At 42.9% G+C, this 22,514-nt stretch overlaps 1 pseudogene; it reads left to right on the forward strand.

Annotated features, from left to right (window-relative positions):
• Positions 1–14,892: 14,892 nt before the first annotated feature.
• On the forward strand, positions 14,893–15,176 carry LOC117715565 (protein S100-A11 pseudogene; annotated as a pseudogene).
• Positions 15,177–22,514: the final 7,338 nt, after the last annotated feature.

Consider the following 22,514-nt stretch of genomic DNA (forward strand, 5'->3'; position numbering starts at 1 on the left):
CTCTGTGTGCCTCTGTCTGTCTGTCTCTCGCTGTGTATGTGTGTGTATCTGTCTCTCTCTGCGTATGACTGTGTATGTCTGTGTCTCTGTGTGTTTGTCTTTCTCTGTGTGTGTGTGTTTGTGTGTGTCTCTCTGTATGTGTTTCTGTGTCTCTGTATGTTTCTCTCTCTGTCCCTCTCCCTCTCCCTCTCCCTCTCCCTCTCCCTCTCCCTCTCCCTCTCCCTCTCCCTCTCCCTCTCCCTCTCCCTCTCCCTCTCCCTCTCCCTCTCCCTCTCCCTCTCCCTCTCTGTATGTGTATGAATGTGCACATACCACTCAGCATGTGTGAAGATAGAAGAACAATCTCACATGTCGGTCCTCGCCTTCCATTGTTTGAGGCAGGGTCTCTTATCATTCACCTCAGGCTAGCTGACTCAGTTTCTGAGGATCTTCCTGCCTCTGCCTGTCTTGATGTAGGAGTGTTGTAATAACAGACATGACTACCACGTGTCTAGCTTCACATGGTGCTGGGGATCTGCACTCAGGTCCTCAAGCTTATACTGGCAATGCTATTCCCACTGAGTCATCTCCCTTGCCCAAAAGACTATGATTCTTTTATTAGGGAACCATGACAACTCATTTCTGCCTACTGCTTGCTCATGTATCTCCAACCCTGATGAGGTCAGGGGACGTTACTGTGTTCACAGCTCCATCTGTCATGCCCAGCAAAAACATCTACAAGTAGTGTATGCCTAACAAATACTTAAATATATGAATGAATAAAGTAATGTGTACTTGTAGGGGGTTGCTTCTATATGGACTTGACTTTGAGTCTATTCCCTTGTTGGATGGCCTCATTTCCACCCGTGAGATAGCCTGCTAAAGATGCATTGACACTAAAATACAAGCCTAGGTTTCATGTCATCTCCATGGCTCAAGGTGTCTCTGATATCATGGGATCTTTCTGTTGACATGGCAACCGGTTTAACTCAAAGTGGTACAAAGGGGCCATTTTCCAAGAGAAAAAAAAAAACTCCTTGAGGCTGATTCACTGGCTAAGCAATGGGTGTTGAGAGTAGAATAAACTGACTCAAATCCCGATGGAGACTGACCCAAGGACTCGTTAACTCTTTAGTTCTTGGGTCCTCATCTGTAAAATAGACTATTGCTTAATTCATGCAACAGGCGTGAGTATTAATTACTGTGTCTAGAAGTGAAGCAGAAATAAGACAGACAAGGGTGAGTGTGGAAGGATCCCCAGAGCAGTAGTCTTGTGCTGTATGCAAATGGAAAACTCAAATCAATTCTGAGCATCAGCAACTGGGAGGCAGCGCTGAGTGTGTCCTCACTGTGTGTTGTTGTGTCTCAGCAAGCAGTAATGTTAGTAGCCTGTGAAAGCATTTTCCTGCTCTTCCTTCTACCTGAAGCACCAGAGAAACAATGGAATTCAGACTTCTTAAGACAAGTAGCAAAGAGTGTGCTACCCCCACCCTTGCTGTCTTGGGGAGTCCTTGTCACAGGGCGCTTCTAACCCATCTCCCATCACCCTCCCCACTGCTGTCATCTCAGATGCCCTGCTTCTGGGCAACCCTAGTCACCAAACTCACCCTGTCAGCAGGGAGCGTCACAGACAGGTACCAGGGGACTGAGGAAGAACTCTCCAAGTTACAAATTCCCTCTGAGACTTTAATTAGAGTCTGAGTCAACTGACCTTAGTCATGATCTAGCATGACACATCAGCCCTGAAGCCATTTTGAACTTTGATTTTCTGGTTTCAAAGCTGAGGCCACTTTAGGGGTGTTGTGAGAGTGTGCAGCTGCCATCCTTCATCCCCAAAGGAGCACTCCTAGTCCTTCATCCCCAAAGGAGCACTCCTAGCCAGTCAGATGGTTTGGATGCTTAATCCTGTTGATGTCTCCATGGAATCACCTTCAAAATTAATAATATGGCATGGGGTTTGGTTTTCATGGAACTCACATGAGAATTTGATCCTTCAAATGCATATGCCGGAATATTCTCTGCCTCAAAGGAGAACAGACCTCAAGATTTGGGGAAGTGAAGGATATTGAAATAATTATAGGATTTATCAAATTTCATGATTACACTCATGATTACAGCAGTGATAAGAATGGGAGCATGAGTTAAGAACTTCAGCATGCATGTTTGTCTATGTACCTACGTGCACATGTGTATATTCTGTTATATGTAATGTGCATTGACATGTGGCATGATATATGTGTTTATCTAAACTAATGTACACCTACATACATATATGAGCAGCATGGTAATTCAGTCCTTTAAAACATTTGTCACCTGCCAACTATATAAATGAGTTAGAACAACCCTTTGGACTTATAAATTATACTGGGGACTGACGGTAATGTGAATGTGATCAGCCGTTTTGACCTCTCCCATTTTGCCATAGTTGATGGATCAGTCTGTCATGACATCACTCTCCAGACATCCACAGCCTTACAAATCATCCCATCACTACACGCTGTGTGTAATTACAATGGGGGTAATTTTAAAATTGAATTATCGGCAGGACTTCCAGGTATAGTTGTATAAGGATGCCAGCTTCCTCCAAAGTGTCTATAAGGAGAAGAACACTGACAAAGCATCTATTTCAGTGTCCTGGGAATTTATGCTTTATGCTTGAAGAGTTACTGAAATCCAACTGAGAACAGCAGAAGTTCATGGTGTCGTGGACTGGAGTTGTTCTCCCCAGCTCAACTGAGGTGAGTTGTATGGCTACACTAATGGGGTGACATTAGGATTCTTCAGGGAAACACTATCAGTATGGGGGATCTTCCTGCTCCTTCCTCTCCAGAAAGATTTAGTATAAGGAACTAGACGCTTATGAAATCCCTCAGGTTGTGACCTGTAATCTAAAGAACCAGGAGAGCTCGTGGTTCAGATTGAAGGCCAGAGAGCCATGAACCATCTTGGTGCAGATGCTAATTTGAATCTGAAGACCTGTGAACTGGGAGCATTGGAGGCAGAGATTAATGTTTTAACTTGACCAACCAGACAAAATGCAACCTTTCTCATTTTTGCTCTATTCAGAACCTAGTATATGTGAATGACACCCACCCATAATGAGGAAACCACTCATTTTACTCAGTTCACCAAGTTTGAATGCCAATCTTTTTCAGAAGCCACACACACACACACACACACACACACACACACACACACACACACACACACACGTTTAAAGAGATACTAGGTATCGTTATGGCCCAGTCAGTTTGACCTATCAAATTATCCTCACCAGGGAATGTTAGGTTTGGAACAGTGGGTCAGGCAGTGGTGTTGCTGTGGAAGGAGGTCACCTGGGTAACTGGTATAGACAGAGCCCCAATAGCTTTGGTATCGTCATGCTTTTGAAGGCAAATTTAATACTATACGGGTAAGATCAGAGAGAACGTAAGCTGCTCAAAACACTGTGGCTAACCCTGGAACTTTGCATATTACAAATTTGGAGGTTGTATAACTTAATCATAACAATCACAAAGATGGGATCTAGTGGAGAAGGAAGTAAGTTTCAGCATGTGTATTTATTCTGAGATATAGAATGTAAATACATATTCACAATGAGATGTGTGTATATATAAGGGTGTATACATACACATATAGGCAGAATTGTAGTTTAATACCTTAAAATATTTGTTACCTGCCAAAATATATAAATGACTTAGCACAGTCCCTTAAGACACCAACGGTGCTGGAATAAAAGGAAGGGTCTAGCAGCAAGCAAAAGCTAAAGCCGGACTGGACTTGAGAACAGCCCCACTTTAAATGCTCCTGTCTGCTGCCACCAGCACAGGGTAGATTTGGTGCTTTTGCCACCTGAGCACACCACTATTTTGTTGTGACTAAAATAAAGAAACCTGTTAGTTTGTCTAATTAAATACACTTATAAAAGTGGTTTAGGATCAAAAGCCAAGAGTATTCAATAACAACGGGTCCCCCTTATGACCCTTTCTAAACCAGACACTTCCCAAAGGCCCATCTCCAAACACCATGGTGGGTTCAGTTTCGACCCTCTGAGCACCTTGCAAAGGGGACCAAATTTTAACACAGGAACTCTGTATTCACCACCACTAAGCCATAGCACCAACTGCGGCATGATAATCCTGAGTCAGCAAAATTAAAATTATAAGATAGTAATTATGAAAGGAGTAGTGTGGACATTCTGAAGTTGAAGAAAACTCAGAGAACACAAGGTGTCAATCGTAGACTCCCACCAACTCACACAGATGAGGATCCTGAAAAAATAGAGCAAAGATATTTGAGTGTATTACATATTATCTGAAGACGTCAAATTTGGTTTTAAAATACACTTAACAAGCTTGGCATGCCCCAAGTAGGCTAACCGTGAAATTATGATTTATATACAACATAGTCAGTAAACGTAAAAGGTGAAAACCTTGAATGGTAAGGAACAGAAAACTCACCACATATCTAGGGACATTGGCATGATTGGTAGCTAATGCGTCTGGAACAAAGAACCCCAGAGCAGTGGCATGAGTGCACCAGAGTGCAGACAGACAGACCCAATGAAAGAAGGTGAGGCTGTGTTAGCAAAAAAACCCTACTACTCTTTATCTGTAGTCATTCGCCTTGTTTCTAAATAGTCATCTTTCTAAACGAGAGTCTCAATTTCAAGGGATGTCTAATGCACCCAAGGATGGCTAAGAAAGAACAGAGGAATGGAAACAAAGGAAAAAGAAAAGCAAATACAATGGCGGATGTCGGTCCAACCAAATCAATAAGTCATTATCTAGGACTGATGTAAACACCCGATGGAGAGAGCAGACGTTGTTGGGTTAGTTTTTTAAGAAAGCAAGATAACGTCTCAGAACACTGCAAGTGCAGTTGATAAAATACAAATCAAGGTAAAAAACTATTATGCTGTAAAGAACACTAATTAATAAAATACAAATCTAAGAGAAAATGGTCTCAAATCTTTAATGTGAGAAGAAACTATATCCAAAATGTATGAAGAATTCTTACAATTCGGTAACAAACAATAAGACACACGAGCCAATTCAAAAGCCAGAAAAAGATTGGAATAAACATTTCACTGAACAAAATATATAGTTAATCAGCACATAAAAATACGTTCAACATCATTAATCTTCACAGAAATTCAAATTGAAATTTGCCATGAGGACCCACTATGCATCCCTAAGATGATGAGGACCCACTATGCATCCCTAAGATGGATATAGTAAAAAGCTGGACTATTCCAATTTTGACAATGTGTGGAGAAACTCAAGTATACATTTCTATTGGGAATATAAAATGGTGTAGCCCTCAAGGAAACAGTTTGGTAGTTTCTTAAAAAGTTAAAAATGGTTTACTACATCACTCAGTTGTTTTACTTCCCAAAAATACACTCAGAAGAAATAATACTATATGTTCATATAAAGATACATGATCAGGATAGGATTATTTACAGCAAATTCAAATAGGTTTATCAGGTGGCAAATAGGGAAATGTAATATGGTATATTGACATAATTCGCAGAATTTGGAAATACCTGTTGATGTTACCATGGGAACGATCCTCAGAGATCATGCTAAATAACCGCATCTAAAAGAACAAGTCCACATGTCACGTGACTCCACCAGCGGAGAAACCGGAAGAGGTGGAAAGCAGCATGGTTGCCTTAGGAGGGGGAAGGAGGCACGGACTAAGTCCATGGAGAACAGAGAAGCTTTGTGGGTGGTGTACCGGTCTTACGGAACATAGTTGATACACTAATAAGGCTGTTTTAAGTTATAGTACATCAGAAAATACCAAGTGGTCATTCAAAAGTTTTATTGCACTGTCCAGGTAAATGCTTCTTTTTTAAACAAACGATTTGCTACAAATCATTAAAGAAGCAGTCTTGTAGGCTTAGATTTTTTTTCAAAACCTACTTTTAATAAGGGTTCTCAAATGCTTTGGCCCCTCTTCTAGCCCACTGTCCAAAGGTAGGGGAGCAAATATGGTAATTAGGACAAGGGGGGTGTGGACCTGTTTAGAAGTAGTTCTTGGGGGTGATTCCAATCTCCATTTGTCTTGAATCAGCAGCGATGGCATGATGCAGCAGAAATAGCCAGGCCTCTGCCAAATCAGCAGGAGCCAGTGGGCGCGATTAGGACCAGGTGGGACACTAGAAAAAGTTCTCTGCCATGTGCGCCTCTCACAGCAAATCGAAGACCAGGGAAGACATGAAACCAATGAAGCGTTGCAAGCTAGCTATGCAAGCACCCAGTCACTGTCCATTGAGTCCTACTTATACTCACGCCAAACATCACGTGACCTCCCACCGGTCTTGCCTCAGCAAAACATCGTGTGAGTCTGCATCACATGATATATTCAGAAACTTCCGCTTCACAGTCAGAAATCAATATTTTCGTTTTATAGCCATAACCCTTTGAATGCACCCCATCTTGTCTGAAATGAATATTTTTAATCTATTATTTTCTTTACTTGGTAACTATGGTTTTGCATGCTGTATTACCTACTCTCATGACACTGTAAACAAAGGCTTGAGAGGAGTGACTTAGAGGAAGAAAGGTTTATTTTAGCTTATGGTTTCAGTCAGACATAAGAAGGAAGACAGGGCAAAGTGGCTCTATTCATGGTGGCAGGAAGCGTGAGGTGGTAGCTTGTTTATGTGGTAACAGACAGGAAACAGAGTAGGCAGAACTGAGGCAAGCAAGCATAGGGGATGGTTTAGTTACTAGAACTCTACTTATTTTGGGCTCTGCACACACCCTTCTTTTACTAATGCACTTGGCAGCCTAAGAGCCTTACCTACAGGTACCACACACACACACACATACAGTACTATGCACTGAACAGCACACCTACCATCTGTTAGCAACCCAGGACCCTCATTTTCATTAAGCTGCATGCACCCCCCACTCTGAACAGTAAGTTTCTCTTTCCTTGTTAACCATCAAACTTAGATTATATTCAATTGTGCTCTGCTTCTCAGGGACCAAGTCATCCTGAACTGGCTTTGGTTGCATGCACAATGTAAAACTGTGCTCTCAAGTAAACTTTTAGGGAGAACACTCTATTTATTATCTTATGCCTATGCATATTTGGGTATGCATATGATTAAAATCAAGTGTATTATGGGAAAGGAAACATGGTGATATGGTTCAACCTGTTAATACACATTCTACACTCCTGAGGAACCAAACTCTTCCTTTTCTTAGCCCCCTTTAAGAAGCCCCAAGTCTGTGTTGATGCCTCTGGCCCATGTTGCCACCAGTGACCATGTAGACATGGTTTGTGCTGCAGCCCAAAGCCATGTTGATGCCCCTGGGGAGTGCAGCCACCAGGGGCTATATTGATGTGAACAGCCTGTGCTGTCACCTGAAGCCAAGCTGATGTCCATGGTCTGGGCTGCCTCCGAAGTCAGGGCTGTGTTTGTGGTCTGTGCTGTGACCAGGAACCACATGGCAGCCCATGATCCGAGCTCTCACTGACTATAAAGAGCAAGGAAGCTGCTTTTGTGGTGATATCGATGATTGGAGGTGCACAGTTGAGAAGAAGGGACATGGGAGGCTTCTATGACAACCTCTACCCCGACACTTCCTCACCCTTCTCCAAGAAAAATAGCACCCTAAAAGGGGAGATATGGAAGAGAACTCTTATAACGTGTGGTAAAAATGCTGGTTAGCTCTCCACAATAGGCGGCTTCTGACAGTGGTGCAGGACGGTAATGACTCCATTCTATTTAGGGGCAGGCCACTGAGAGTTTGACCATGCTCCAGCAAGTATATGGATAACAGGAACTGGGTTTGTTTGTTTCTTCTTTGATTTTAAATTTAAATTTAAATTTTTTTCTGGAGGGTGGTCCCAGGGGTGGGGGTGGGTTGGGCAGGAAGGACTTGGAAATGAGTGTGATGGGGTGCATTATGTGGCATTCTCGAAGAATCAATAGAAATATATGTTCAAAAAGAAAGTTCCAAACAATAACCAGGGCTCGTGAGTATCTTTGCTGCATGAATGTCTCACCACTTTCTTGCACTGTATTCTGATCTTTATGTGTTGTCTTCAATAAAGGGTTGCTTTCAGTAAAGTTTCTTCTCTACTTTGCAATTGGCGTGACATTTGATTTTGTTTTGGGACAAAATACAAACAGTGTGGAAACACCTGGACACGGCAGTGACCCTGACCAAGAACCAAGGGGCATATGCCCTGAGTAATTTGCTTAGTATATCAGCCAGGCTTTTAAATAGTGCCACAAGCTGGGAACCAACTACTAAAAACATGAGCCTGTGGGAGACATTCCAGATTCAAACCACAACAATCTCCCAAAGTCCATTTCATAATGCAGAATATGCTTAGCTCAACTTCAAGAGTCTCCGTATTCTTAAGACTCACAACTGTTCAAAACTACGACATCTAAAGTCTCGCTGAGACTCCAGGCAGACTCTCCAAGCCCATGTAAACACAGTAAGAAATTTAAATACTTCCAATATGCAGTGATATAAAGAGCAGGAGAGTCATACAGAAAGATTGGATCACAGAAAAAAAAAAAGCCAAGAAGGACAAGACATTAAAAAATGTAATTCTATTCAAGTCACCATCTTGCTTTCATGGGTTGGGCATTCCCTTCACTAGGCCTTTCCACCTTCAGCAGAAATGGGCTCTCCCAGTCTGGCTCTCTGCAGAGCCTGCAGCTCTCGTGGTGGATATCTTACATTGCTGGTGTGCCCAGCATCCTGTGGTCTCCATTGCTGCTGAGGCTTCATTCTCAGCAGCTTCATACTCAGCCTGCTTAGGAACTCACTGCAGGGAGTCTAACCTGTTATACACCCTCTGGGCTCACAGGCTTTGTTCCAAAACCTTAGTGAGAGGGCTCAGTCCTGAGAGTCAATGGAAGTTCCCAGTTGGGTTTAGATATATGACTTGTATTAGGTGTAGCCAATGTGCTTATAGGGAAATATTAGAGGAGATTTAGCCCAAATCAGTAGACACTCTGGAAAGGGTAAAACGGAATTATAAAGCAGTTCTAATTCACGTTTCCCCGATGGCTACGGATATTGAATACATCTTCAAGCACCTTTTGGCCGTTTGTATTTCTTCCTTGAAGAATTGTCTAGTGGGAGGGGGCCTGAAGTTGATTAGCCTGAATACTGATTGGTTGTTTTCATCTTTTGGTGTTTAATTTTTACAGTTCTTTGTATATGCCAGATATTAGTTTCTTTTCTAAAGTGCCATTGGCAAAGATTTTTGTTTTATTCCTATTTCATAGGCTACCTCTTCATTCTGATGACTGTTACCTATGCTATGTGAAAACCTTTTAATTTCATGTAATTCCATTTGTCAATTCTTGGGATTACTGCCCGTGTTATTGGTGTCTTAGTCAGGAAATCCTTGTCTATGATATATCTTGAAATGTTTTTCCCCAGCAGTTTCAAAATTCCAGGTTTGACGGTAAGGGTAACACAAATATATTAACACACACAATGGGATTTTATGCAACCTTAAAGAAAATGGCAGCATGTCATTTGCGGATAATTGGATGTTAGGGCATCATGTTAAGTGAAATAAGCCAGATACTGAAGGCATTACGTCATGTCTTTCCTCACAGAGAACCTGTTTCAAATGTATGTGCATATCTATATCCATGTGAGATTTATATCTCTGTTTGTAAGTCATGAAACTAGAAGGGGGATTTTGAAAAGGGAGGAAGGGATTTTAAGGAGACAAGAAATAGAGATAACAAATCAGAAGAACCAGCTGGGGGAAGAGAAGAGCTGCCTGGAGGAGGGGAAAGGTCAGGGTAAGGCAGTGGGAGAGGGAGGAAGGAAAAGGACAGATGTATGAATGGGCACAAGGAAGTCCGTTAGTTTCTGTGCTAACCTAAAGTACTAATCTTGACAATCAGTTGGCATTTGGGGATGGGTGAAGCCTTTTTGAATCTTGGATGAAGAGACCTTGTCAGCTGCAAAGAATGACCAATATAGTACAGGGAAAATTTATGGGCAAAAGAAAAAAAAAATCTAGCCAGAGGCTGTCACATTTTCAAAAATTAAAGAAAATGGAAGACCCTGAAATATACAGGAAGTTATCCCTTAGGGTTTTTTATATGCATATAGCACATAAACACATGCGTATAGCAGAATGACGTGGTGCCCCTGTGTCTATAAAGCCTGCCAACTCCCACCCCTGCTCGATGGCTGGCTGGGAGGTGGGCCAATAGGCTTACACTTTGTAAAGAATAGTACCCACTCTATCCTCAGCAACACTGCCCTGGCTTACTAGCATCAAATCTCATCCCTTGGATAATACGAGCCTTACATTGCAATGAAAATGGCATGTTTTTAATTTTGCTATTCATCCTTTTAGTCCTCCACCCATTCACTTAATTTTTGAGACAAGGTCTCTATGGATACCTAGACCAAGATGACTTCAAACTTGTAACCCTGCAATGTAAGGCACTTATTATATGAGGGATGAGTCTGATGCTACTAAGCCAGGACAGTGTCATCTACATCTTACTTCTATGTCCCCAGTGGCTGTTGTATGTGACTTAACATTTATTTAGTAAAATTTTTGTTGACTAATTGGTTGACTGAGTGATTTCCCCATGCGTGTATTGATTCTCTGTACATATTCACTGTAGGCTGTATCTCCATATTTCATCAGAACCTCTGGCATATCCTCTCTTGATCATCATTTTCCAACTGGGAACTATAGATATTTTGGATCAATTAAGTCTATCTATTACAAAGGATGCTCTGTACTTTGTGGGATGTTTGTGAATGTCACTGGCTTCTACACACCGGGATCTGGCAGCACCTCACCCTCTTTAGTCAGACCAACCAAGCGCATGTCCAGACATTACAATGTGTCTCTTGGATAGCAGGATCATCTCTGTTTGAGAACCACTCCTCTATAGGAGGAGTGTAAGGACGAGTCTTGTGAATTGCTAGGTAGGATATGTATATGCAAGAATAAAACTTTTAAAAACTCTATACTTGCTTTGTGGAGAGAACCTATACCTTTACTTTTTGTCTTTTATTTATTTATTTACACCCCAGATTTTATTTGTTCCTCCACCCTGGTCTACCCCCCAACTGTTCCACATCCCATACCTCCTCCTCACCACCTGTCTCCATGAGCATGTCCCCACCACCCACCCCAACCCAATCAGACCTCTAAACTCCCTGGAGTCTCCAGTCTCTTGAGGGTTAGGTGCATCTTTTCTGACTGAACCCAGGCCGGGCAGTCCTCTGCTCTATATGTGTTGGGGGCCTCATATAGCTGGTGTATGCTGCTTGGTTGGTGGTCCAGTGTTTGAGAGATCTCGGGGGTCCAGGTTAATTGAGACTGCTGCTTCTCCTACAGGGTCACCCTCCTCCTCAGCTTCTTCCAGCCTTTCTCTAATACAACCACAGGGGTCATCAGCTTCTGTCCATTGATTGGGTGCAAATGTCTGCATCTGACTCTTTCAGCTGCTTGCTGGGTCTTCCAGAGTGCAGTCATGATAGGTCCCTTTTCTTATATCCTGCAGTGGGGTAATGGCTCAGTAAGGTAAAGAAGCTTTGTTCTAGAATTTTCAAGTCGTTTTCCACTGCCCTCTGATACACAGTTGAACTTAATAAGCAGAGAGGCTCACTGAGATAGACCGCTGGTTAATAGCTATGCGAGTTCCAATCAAGTGCTCAAGTCTAATAAACCCGAATTGCTATGAGGCCCACAAAACAAGCCTTTTGAAACGTTTTGGAGAGCCACTGTAAATATGGAAATTGAGTACGGCCTTCCTGTGACATATAGAACCTAACGGTCAATTCACTTAACAAAGGAGAACTAAATTGCAGTTCTGAAACTTGAAAGTCAGCAGTAATTGGATAAAGAGCAAGAGGAGAAAGTCTCATAAACAGATGACTTAAAAATGGTCTCAGGTGAATATGTGTATGGGCAGGAAAAATTTAAATTATAAAGAAAGAAATAAGATGGATGTAAGCATGACTGAGCTGAATTTAATGGGCGATGTTTCCACTTAGTTAATCACATAATGCCACTACTTGGGACTCTATATTACTGAAGCAAATCATTTGTTGCCTCCAAAGGGAGTCATAATAATGCAAAATGTGCCATGAAATACCCAATTAAATTATTTTAACACGTTGGAGATTGTGGGACGCTGCGCTTCCCCTAATCATTCCTCAGGCTGACAGTCTGGAGGGTATGGTCTGTATTTAATATCTGGTTTGTATTGCAGTAGCGTGTGTGTGTGTGTGTGTGTGTGTGTGTGTGTGTGTGTGTGTGTGTGCGCGCGCGCGCGCGCGCGCGCATGTGTGCGTCACACGCATGTATGACTGTTCCAGTCTAGCTATGAAAATATTTGAGTGCATCCCAGCTGGGAATGTGAGGGGCACAGATAATCTGTAAGTTAGACAGTGGCCTCCCTGGACAGTCCTGAGGGACACTGACAACGTAACTGGAACTTGGAAATGTGGTTCTCTAAGCTTGCTACCATGGCAGAAGCTTATTTCGATCATTGTGCCAGGGGCACGTATCTGACTACCTGGTAAAATTGAGTTGCTTGCTGCACATAAATCTTTCACTGTCTTGTGTCGGTTTGGGTGAGGGAGAAGGCAGAGGGTGTGTAAAACTTTCACTTGTAAACTGTTTCAATAAATGTGATATTTTACCAGCCTATTTTTAAAATAAAATAAAATAAAGTACAACCGAGGATGTGGATGAACAATGAGTAGCCTACAGTTTCTGAGTGTAAAGTTATATGTATTCATTATAGAAAATATTTAAAAAGAAAACAAAGACTTACAGTATTACCACCAAGGAATAGGCACTGGGTGTGTTGCCTCTTCAAGTTATGGACATTTAAAACTTTAGGAAGATTATTATGAACACAGACAGACACAGAAACAACATCCAATGTTTGGTACAGAGATGGTTTGCCTTATATGTTCAAGACCCGGCTTCTACCAAAGACTCTTGCTTGTATTCGCATGTATCAGTGGGTGCTGCCTATCTAATACTGTGTCACGATTTGCTTTCCAAGCCACTGGTCAGTCCTGTCTATATTGCATAGCACAACTTCATTGACAGTTATGAGAAGGCTCGTTGGGAAGGGTAGAAGAGCATTGTTTTCTCTGACAGAGAACAAGAGCAGCTCAGGCCCATGATCTGTACTCACATAAGTGTGCACTCATGCCCATCGGGCTGCCGGAGTGTGGTGCTGAAGCAGGGGAATCCACATGATTTCAAGGTTAACCTGTTCTACATAACCAAGGCTACATACTAGACCCTGTCTCAAAAAACAAAAATACAACAAAACCACCACACACCCAGCTACCTATTTAATTCCACCAGAACAGAATCCTAAGGAATTCAGGGAGCCAGCTGGCCCCTGCATTATGCTGTTGTGTGAAGTACAGAGAGACATCTTCTTCCTGGAACTTGTGGCTTCCATTTGGCCCCTTAGCTTTCTGCAAGGCGCACACTGCTCAAACATACACAGCATACTTGCTGTTATATATCTTAATGTTCATTTATTTGTTTGCTTACTTATTCACTTACTTACTTATTTACTTATTTTTTTCTTTTGATGAGTCAAGGTTTTTTTTTTTTTTTTTTTTTTTTGAGTCAGGGTCTTGATATATGCCAGAGCATGGGCTTGAACTTGCTATGTAGGTGCTTCTAAGCCCTCCTGTTTTCCTACCTCAGTTTTCTGGGTGCTGAGATTACAGGTGTATACCACTTGGGGTGTGTGTGTGTGTGTTGCATGTATGTGAGTATACAGGTGCATATACTCATGCACACATGCAGAGACCAGATTGATGTTTTCCTCAATCACTTTTAGCTTTATTGCCCTGAGATAGGATCTCTTGTTAACTTGGTAGCTTGCCTTTTCAGGCTGGACTGGCTGGTTAGTGAGCTCTTAGGATCTGCTTGTCTCTATCTCCCAGTGCTGGGGAGCCACATCTGGCTTTTTGTACAGATGCTGAGGATTTGAACTCAGGTCCTCTTGCTTTTACCCACAGAGCCATCTTCCTACCCCCTCAGCTGACTTCTATTTGTACATAGATGAACCATCACTATAGCAACATCCTGCTGTAAGAGTGCACATTTAATTACAGACCATCCTTTATTCTAGATGCTGTCTGAGAGCTTTACAGGGCTTTAAAAAACTATGCAGTTGATATTATCATTTGCTCCATTTTACAGATGAGAAAATGGAGGCACAGAGGAATAAAGGCATTTGACCATCCAGCTTGTCAGTGACTGGGCTAGGATGTGAACCCGAGCAGTCTGATTTCTGAACCTGAAATTTGACTTAACCCCTTGTTTGCAATGTCTTTTCTTTTTTTTTTTTTATTTTCTTTCTTTCTTTCTTTTTTTTTCCTATTAAGAGGTTTCAGTGAATATTTTCACTTGATTGTTTCCTCAGGATAATTCCCGTGTAGTTTTTATGTAGTAAACATTATTAAATAATACCAAGTACCATTGCTGCTCTAAGCACTTTAGAAAAATTAATTCTCCTGATCCAAATGACAACCCTAAGACCAGGACCCACTGTAAATTCCACCCTGTGTGTCAAGCACATGGAGACTCAGTACAGTGAGTGGTGCATCTGGGAGTCCAGGCTGGGTCCTTAGCTCCAAGGTCATTCTTTAGCTATCAGCTTATATAGTCTCTTTCCCCACAAAGTAGGAAGAAACATCATGGACCATAATTCAGGAAGAGGCCTGCCAGACTGAACCAAAGAACAGGAATTCAATGCATGCACCTGTCTCAGGGCACAGTGTTCTAGCCATCTTTTGCTACATGCATCAAGCTACATTTAAGACTGTATTGTATACTCCTGTCCCAGTCACCATTAGCCACAGTTGCAGTGGGACCTCGCTCCTCAACTTGGCAAAAATGCCTACAGACACTGAGACATGCATCGAATCCCTGATTGCTGTTTTCCAAAAGTACAGTGGGAAGGATAGAAACCGCTGTCAACTCTCCAGAACTGAGTTTCTTTCCTTCATGAACACGGAGCTGGCTGACTTCACGAAGAACCAGAAGGACCCAGTGTCCTTGACCGAATGATGAAGGAGCTGGACCTCAACTGTGATGAGCAGCTAGATTTCCAAGAGTTTCTCAACCTTATTGGTGGCTTAGCTATAGCATGCCGTGAGCCCTTCCTCGGGACTTCCTAGAAGCATATCTAACCCTTTCTATTCCCTTCCAGCCACCAAGTCATCATCATCCCCCATCCATTCCTGCATTGAGCCCACCACACCTACCACAACATGCAGCCCATGCCTGCTAGAGGAAATAAAACAATGCCATTTTTTTAATGTAAAAAAAGGACTGTATTGTATATTCATATATACATAGTATTATCCATAATATTAGTTTAGTTGTTCAAAATAACAATATTTTATTCCTGAGAACTTCATACTACACATTTTGATCACATTTAACCCCTGTCCCTCTCCCCCACTCTTCCCAGAGACATCCCCTCCTCTGCAACTTTAAACTTAGTGTCATTCAAAAAAAATGACTATGGAGTCCAGTTTGTGCTGTGTAAATTCTCATCCATGTGGTGTTATCTTTTCACTGGAGCATGGTCATGATCTTAAAGAGAACTCACTCTCTTTCCCACTCCCTTAGCTGGGAGTGGGGACTCCTGAGCCCCTCCCCCTCCATGACTGGCTTGATCTTGAGCAGGCAAAGGCAGCTGCCAAGTTGAGTCCCTGGGTGCAGTGGGCTTCATATCCAGAACAATGCTTTTTGAACCATGTGTTTCTTTGGTTTTCCTCTGGCTTTTTCAGCCTTTTGTCCATCTCTTCCTGAGCCCTGCAGGGACAAGGCGTGATACCGATGTCCCCTTTTATGGCTGAGTAATCCACAGACACTCACTCTCTGCACTTTGACCAGTTGTGAGTCTCTGTGTTAACCAACCATCATCCACCGCACAAAGAATCTTCTCTGGTGAGGCCTGAGAGCTGCTCTAATCTATGGGTATAGAGATTATTCAAAAAAAAATTTTCAAAACATAGAAAAATTGAAAACCATCAGATGATTCTTAAGAATCCTGTTTCTGTAGGCTTCTGATATTTTTTTTTAATCAAAGGATAAATATATACACATTAAAAATAAATTGCTATCCTTTTTTTGTAATGAAAATGATTTTTGATTTTTTTAAAAAATAGTAGCATTTATTGTTTTTATAGTTTGAAAAGATGTAATTAAACAGTCTGAGGGTAGAAACAGGTTACATTCAGTTTTTATTTTTTCTGCACTTCCCCCCCCCCCCCAGAGTGATGAATGCCTTCATTTCTTCTGTGTGGCTGACGTGAGGCTGCCTTTGGGCTTTAAGCCATAGAGACAGGTAGCAAATGGTCTTCCTTTCTTTTCTCCCCAGTTTGGAGCATCCATGTCTGCTGTTGCAGCATGGCCAGTCCATTGTTCTTATGTTTCCTTCTGTGTTTCATCTGAAGTTTAGAGATAGTATGAGTGGGATTCTCCAGGTCCTATAGGAACCTCCTTGGCCTAACCAGAAGTTCAGCTTCCAGGTCTTCTAAGGATGAAATAGAGATTGCATGTTAATTTAGTCAGTGTTCCATTGCTGTGAAGAGACACCATGACCAAGGCAACTCTTACAAAAGAAAGCATTTAACTGGGAGCTTGCTTACAGTTTTAGAGGTTTAGTTTGCTATCATCATGGTAGGGAGCATGCAGCACACAGCAGGCCTGGTACTGGAGCAGTAGCTGAGAGCTGCATCCTGATCTAAAGTCGGAAGGAGGTGGGGGAATGGGTCTAGGGGCGTTTGAACTCTCAAAGTCCACCCTCAGTGACCCACTTCCCCTAATAAGGCCACATCTTCTCCAGCAAGCCACGCCTCCCAATCCTTCTCAAATAGTGCCACTCTCTGATGACTAAGCATTCAAGTATAGGAGCCTGTGGCAGCCATTCTTATTCAAGCCACCGCACACTTCCAACAATTGAACCTCTGAGCCATGTTACACCCACCAACCTATATAGCATTTTTATTGGGCATGCAAGAATAATTGATACATGTGTTTGTATGAGGTCTCTTTCCCATGGGGACATGTGAATGCCTATAACCCTGCACTCAGTCCTGCTATGCTAAGAGTTCCTTAATTAAATGTTAAAGAAATGAGTCAGGAAGATGATGAGGAGTGTCTAAACCAGGATGAAGTCACTCCTCTGGTTTTCATAAGTGACACCCAATGGCTCCTGTGTGGAAGGGTTAAAATTCCCCAGATGGGTGTTGGAATGTGGTGAAGCATTTATGAAGTGGGACCTAGTGAGAGGTCTTCTGGTTATAGGGGTGTTTTTTTTTTTTTCTTTTCTTCTTTTCTTCTTGGATTTTGTTCTAGTCAGGAGGTAAAAGGCTTACTCTAACATACAGACCCACCATAATGTGCAGCCATAGGACCAAAAGCAATAGAACTAGTCAGTCATGAACTAAAATATCCCAGTTTGAGCCCAAATGAACCTTTCTGATTTTTAAGCTGATCCATAGCCTTGGTGTTTGTTATAGTAATGGTACACAATAGTGCTAATCCACCAGAGTGAATGCAGGCACTGGGAATAAATGAGCACAGGATCAGGGAGTCTTAACAGAGAACTTTGCATATTCCTCTGTGTGTGTGTGTGTGTGTATTAGTACATGGAGGCTAATCGAAGACATCAGGTGTCTTGCTTTATTATTCTCCATTGAATCCCTTGATACACGATCTCTCACTATTTTGAGAACTGTCAGCAAACTCCATTGGTTCTTTCTCTGCCCCTCTACGCACAGTATTTTCCATGGGTCCTGAAGATTTGAACTCAGGACCTCATACTTGTGCAGCAGGTGTTCTTCCCCAAATAAGCCTTCCCCCTATTCATTAGCAAAGAACTTTAAGAGAACTTGCACACTAACTAGTTGAGGTGGGTGTGAGAAGATAGTAATAAATCCAGGGCTGGTGGGAGAAGGCTGTGCCTTGATTAAGCTCAGGCATTCCAAGGATCAAGGAACAGGATTCATCGGTATTTACATGGTGACCGTCACTCCTAATCTGGAATTAGCATTGATCTTGCCCGTGGCCCCATCTTGGCTGGAACTAAGATTAAAAAGCAACAGTAGCAAAATTTCTAAATCTTCACCCTTTATCAGGGACAGCGGGTTCTACTGGGAGAGAGGCAAGCAAGTCTCGAATCCAGGAAATCTGCAGCGAAGGGATGTTTCCCTACGATAAGGAGCTTCGCGTTGAAATTTAATCCTTCAAACCTCTACCTCCTCAAGACTGCATTAAATGGCTTCTATTAGCGTGACTGCACCAAGATACCCGGAGAGCAGGGGAATATTTGAAACCCCCACAAGGTGCAAGGCGTCGGAAGCCGAGCCTCTGCCGTGATTTAGGAGCCTCACTAAATTCCTAAGTGGAAATGGCTGACAGCCTCGGATGCCGAACTCTTTCATCTTCCTGATGGAAGGCACCTTGGCTTGTGCAGTAAAAAGAAAACTGGTGGGGAACGGCGCAGTAAAGTTCATGTTCTTTTAGTAGCAAGGTGAGGATCGGAGCGTAATTACATGTAGAAATGCTGCCCTGGGCCTCCTTACCCATAGTGGCTGTGAGAGGGGGCATCTAGTACAGGTTCTAAGGCAACCTACCTAATCTGAAGGTTTCTCATTAGCATCTTGCGTTCAGCTGCAGTCTCAGGCTCCCGGCTCACACTGCAGCAGAAAGCGGCTGTTCCCAGAGCCTCGCTTAAGGCGTTTAGCTGGAGGAACACCTCTCCTAATGGACTCCTGGTGCAATTAAGAAGTACAGGTCTCTATGAGTTCACGGAGAGAGGAGCGACTTGAAGGGGGGCTTTGGTTATCGTTTCTGTGCTGGTCTCCTTACCAAAGGTCTGCTTCTCTGCCACCCATCCCTAATAAAGGCCCACCCTCAGGGGATGGTTTCCCTCTCAGCTTCAGGAGGAATGTTCCAAAGTATTCTCTGGCAGTTAGAGGTGGAGAAGGAGTGAGAAGAAGGAAGGAGCCTGATTCAAAATTAGATGGGTGCATCCGTAGTATTTTGGAAAATGGAACAATGCTGTTAATCAAATAATGTCAGTGAGCCTCACCTGTGCACCTGACTTAAGGAATCCTGGATGGTAACGCCATGGGCTGTGGGGGATTATCTTATGAATGCTCAAAGTACATCACTCTCTGCACAGACAGACGCAGGAACAGCTTGGTCCAGCCACACGGGCACCCCTGCTGCTACAGCTTTTCTCTCTGCATGTTGACATCGCTCTCCTACCTGTATCAGCAGGATTCCAATGCAGTGGCTGGCTGAGGGCCCAAGATTTTTCTATCCAGTTCCTGTCATAGGCAGCAGGCACATGCCCAGGACTTCTTCATGCCCTTCCCTTCGTGCCCTAGCCCTGCATGTCTCCTGAACTGCCTCTCTTTCCTCAGGTAAGATGAGCACCATGCAATTATTTCACCAGGCTTTCCCTAGGTCTTGAGAACTACATTTTACCCTGGAACAATGAAACCTACATTCTGTGGGGTGGCTCTTAGCATCATGGTCATGAGTTCCAGGTGACTCTAATAGGCTGCTGGAGACGAACTCCAAGACCACGCAGCACAGGGCAGATGCTGGCCTCAGGCTGGGCTGTGTGGGAACTGGTTTTGTCTTTTGTTTATTCCTCGGCTTGACTTCCAGAAGTCTTTGCTTGCACACAGTTGGGTATGTCTGCCTTTGCATGGTGCTAGTGTTATAGCTGAAAGCTGAATTTCAGATCCTAAGATAGATCTGATTTGAGATTTGTATCCTTTGGGTGGGAAAGAAGAAAGTATGTCAGACGGTTTAGAGGAACCACAAAATCAATCTCTGGATGTGTCACTCTCTCTGAAATCATAATTTTACCTATAAAATCAGAATCAAGTCTACTGTAGATGTATAGATCGGGGTATGCATGGAAGACATTTGACAAGAAAGTTACAGAATAAGAAAGTATCATTTTGCTTCACGGTTATCACCCAGCCATCTTGTAAATGTGGGCTGGGCACTCACTGTGACTCACCTGCGTGATTCAGTGAGCGTCTTTGACCACTGTTGAAAAGCTCTCGTGAGAGCATATCTTAGTGATGAAACCTGTGGGGCTTCCCTTTGTAAGTGAGGAACAGCCTGGGCTTTGCCTTATAATTCTCTGAGCTCCTCTAAGACATCATTCCCTCCTGGAAGACACTGTCCTTGTCCTAGCACTGGGAACTCCAGCCCTGGAGTATCGCCACATTTCTAGAAAAACAATCTTCTGGATCAGAGGTTCTTAAACCTTCATGGCTTGAGTGTCACCTGGAGGGCTTATGAAGACAGATTGGAAGACATCAACCCTAGAGTTTCTGATTGAATGGGGGAGGTAGCATTGTTTTTATGCTAGTATTTTTATTCATACTGCCCCTTAGATCTTCCTAGAGAGCTTATGCATGCTGATCTCGGGCCTTACTGACCAGTGTCTGTGAATGAGACTCGGAGTCTCACTGTATATGAAATTCTCTGCTTTGAAAGGTAGACCAAGTGTGACTGAGTTCTCTACCAGGTCTCCAACACCTGTTCCTTCTTACCTGTGTCACCTCTGTCTGCTGTCCCCCTGTCTCACCTATGCAGAACACAACACCCCTTCCTTTCTGTTACTCTTGGAGACTTGGGTTCTTCCCTATCCCTGGCTTTGACCTGGTCACGTTCATCTGACACACTTCTGAACTCATTGATCCATCTCAGCATGAAGGTGGTGGCAGCAGATTCCTCTATCTCTTCTTCCTTCTCTTCCTTCTCTTCTTCCTTTACTTCTTCTTCTTCCTCCCCTTCCTCTCCCTCCTCTTCAGTTTTTTTTTTTTTTGGGGGGGGTTTCTCTATGTATCCCTGGCTGTCCTGGAACTCACTCTAGTCCAGGCTGGCCCTGAACTCAGAGGCCTTGCCTGCCTCTGTCTCCTGAGTTCTGAGATTAAAGGCATGTACCACCATGCTTGGCTTTTTCTAATTTTTTCTAAGTCTGCACATTTGATAATGGCATGTTGCTGATAGAAAGTCGTTTTACCCTTTCTCTGAAGCCTGGATCAAAACTTATACTTTGTTTCTTTAAATGATTACTAGTGGGTCATGTCTCCCGAAGGTGAAATCGCTTTCTTGAAGGTCTTGTCTTTCTTGTTCACTGATATCCCAAGCGAGGCTTAGGTGCATTTATCTATTTACTGACTGACTGAATCCTGTTCATTAGGCACTAATGGAATCTCTTTTGTTCTGTGACCATTACTGTAAGTTATAGGCAATGTCCTACAGACACGAGACTGTGTTCCGGAGCCCTTGGGATGAGCTTTGGCACAGTGCAAGCCAATCTGCTGTTAGCTCAGACTGAGTTGGCTTCTTGTTGTCTGCCTATGTAAGTTCAGGGCAGACAATGGTGGGAGCACTCGGGCAGATCAGCCGCAGCTGTATCTGGCAGGAAGATATGACAGGTGATTAAGCAGCCTGCGCGTCCTTTCCTGGAAGAGGGGCGGAGCAGTGGAAGTGTCAGTAATCGATAATTACCCATTTTATATGGAGACTTTATAGGCCAATCTCAATTAATTGTTTCTGAAAGAGTAGTAAAATTAGGCAAGGAGGCCATCAGAGATGATGGGTAGCAAGGGGCGGCAGCACAGACAGGCAATTAGCATCACAGAGGTCAGAGCGGTCTGGATGTGAAGGGCATCTTGCATCCAGGACCAGGCCATCAGCAGAAGCAGAGTCCTGCAGTGAGCTTCCCAGGCAAACAGGTTTGGCTCTAAGTGCAAGAAAAGGCAGAGAGGACTGCTTGTGTGCCATGGAGGGGAGAGGAAGATGGGAAAATGGTGACCAGAAGCCAGCCAGCTCCCTTCCTGGCAGGGTTTCCTTCTTAGGCGCAAAGATTTTTTTTTTTTTTTTTTTTTTTTTTTTTTTTTTTTTTTTTGCTATTGATACAACTCATAGCGCTTTTTGGCAGGTGCAGAATTTTAGTATACAGTGCACATTTCTATGTGGAATAAAAGAAAAAGAATAACACAAAGGATGATCCTTGAACACGTCCAGAATGCTACAGGTCTCAGGAGCTCGCTGACAGGCTTCCAGGCCTAAAACATGTTATTTCAAACTCTTTTCAGTAACAGGGCGGATAATATTCAATGTGTGTCTTTTGTGTGGTGCTGCAAAGTCTAGTGAGCAGGAAACCATGGAGTAGTGAGTGTGAGTTGATTTGTGAAGAAAATGATTGGGGAGCTAGCCAGATAAAAACGAGAGAGAAAATAGACTTGATTACCGAGAATGGCACTCTAGATTTATACAAACTGTTATGCGTCTTTCCTCTTTGCTTTGTGTCTGGAAATGTGAAGCCAAAAATCAAAAACCAAAAAAAAAAAAAAAAAAAAAAAAAACCCCACAAAAAACCAAACAACCCCTTCCCCCCAAAACGAAACAAACCAAAGCCCAACAAACAAATTTTCTCAAAATCTTCATTAAAAATGTGAAGA

The sequence above is a fragment of the Arvicanthis niloticus genome, chromosome 9, assembly GCF_011762505.2.
Source record: "Arvicanthis niloticus isolate mArvNil1 chromosome 9, mArvNil1.pat.X, whole genome shotgun sequence".
NCBI lineage: Eukaryota > Metazoa > Chordata > Mammalia > Rodentia > Muridae > Arvicanthis > Arvicanthis niloticus.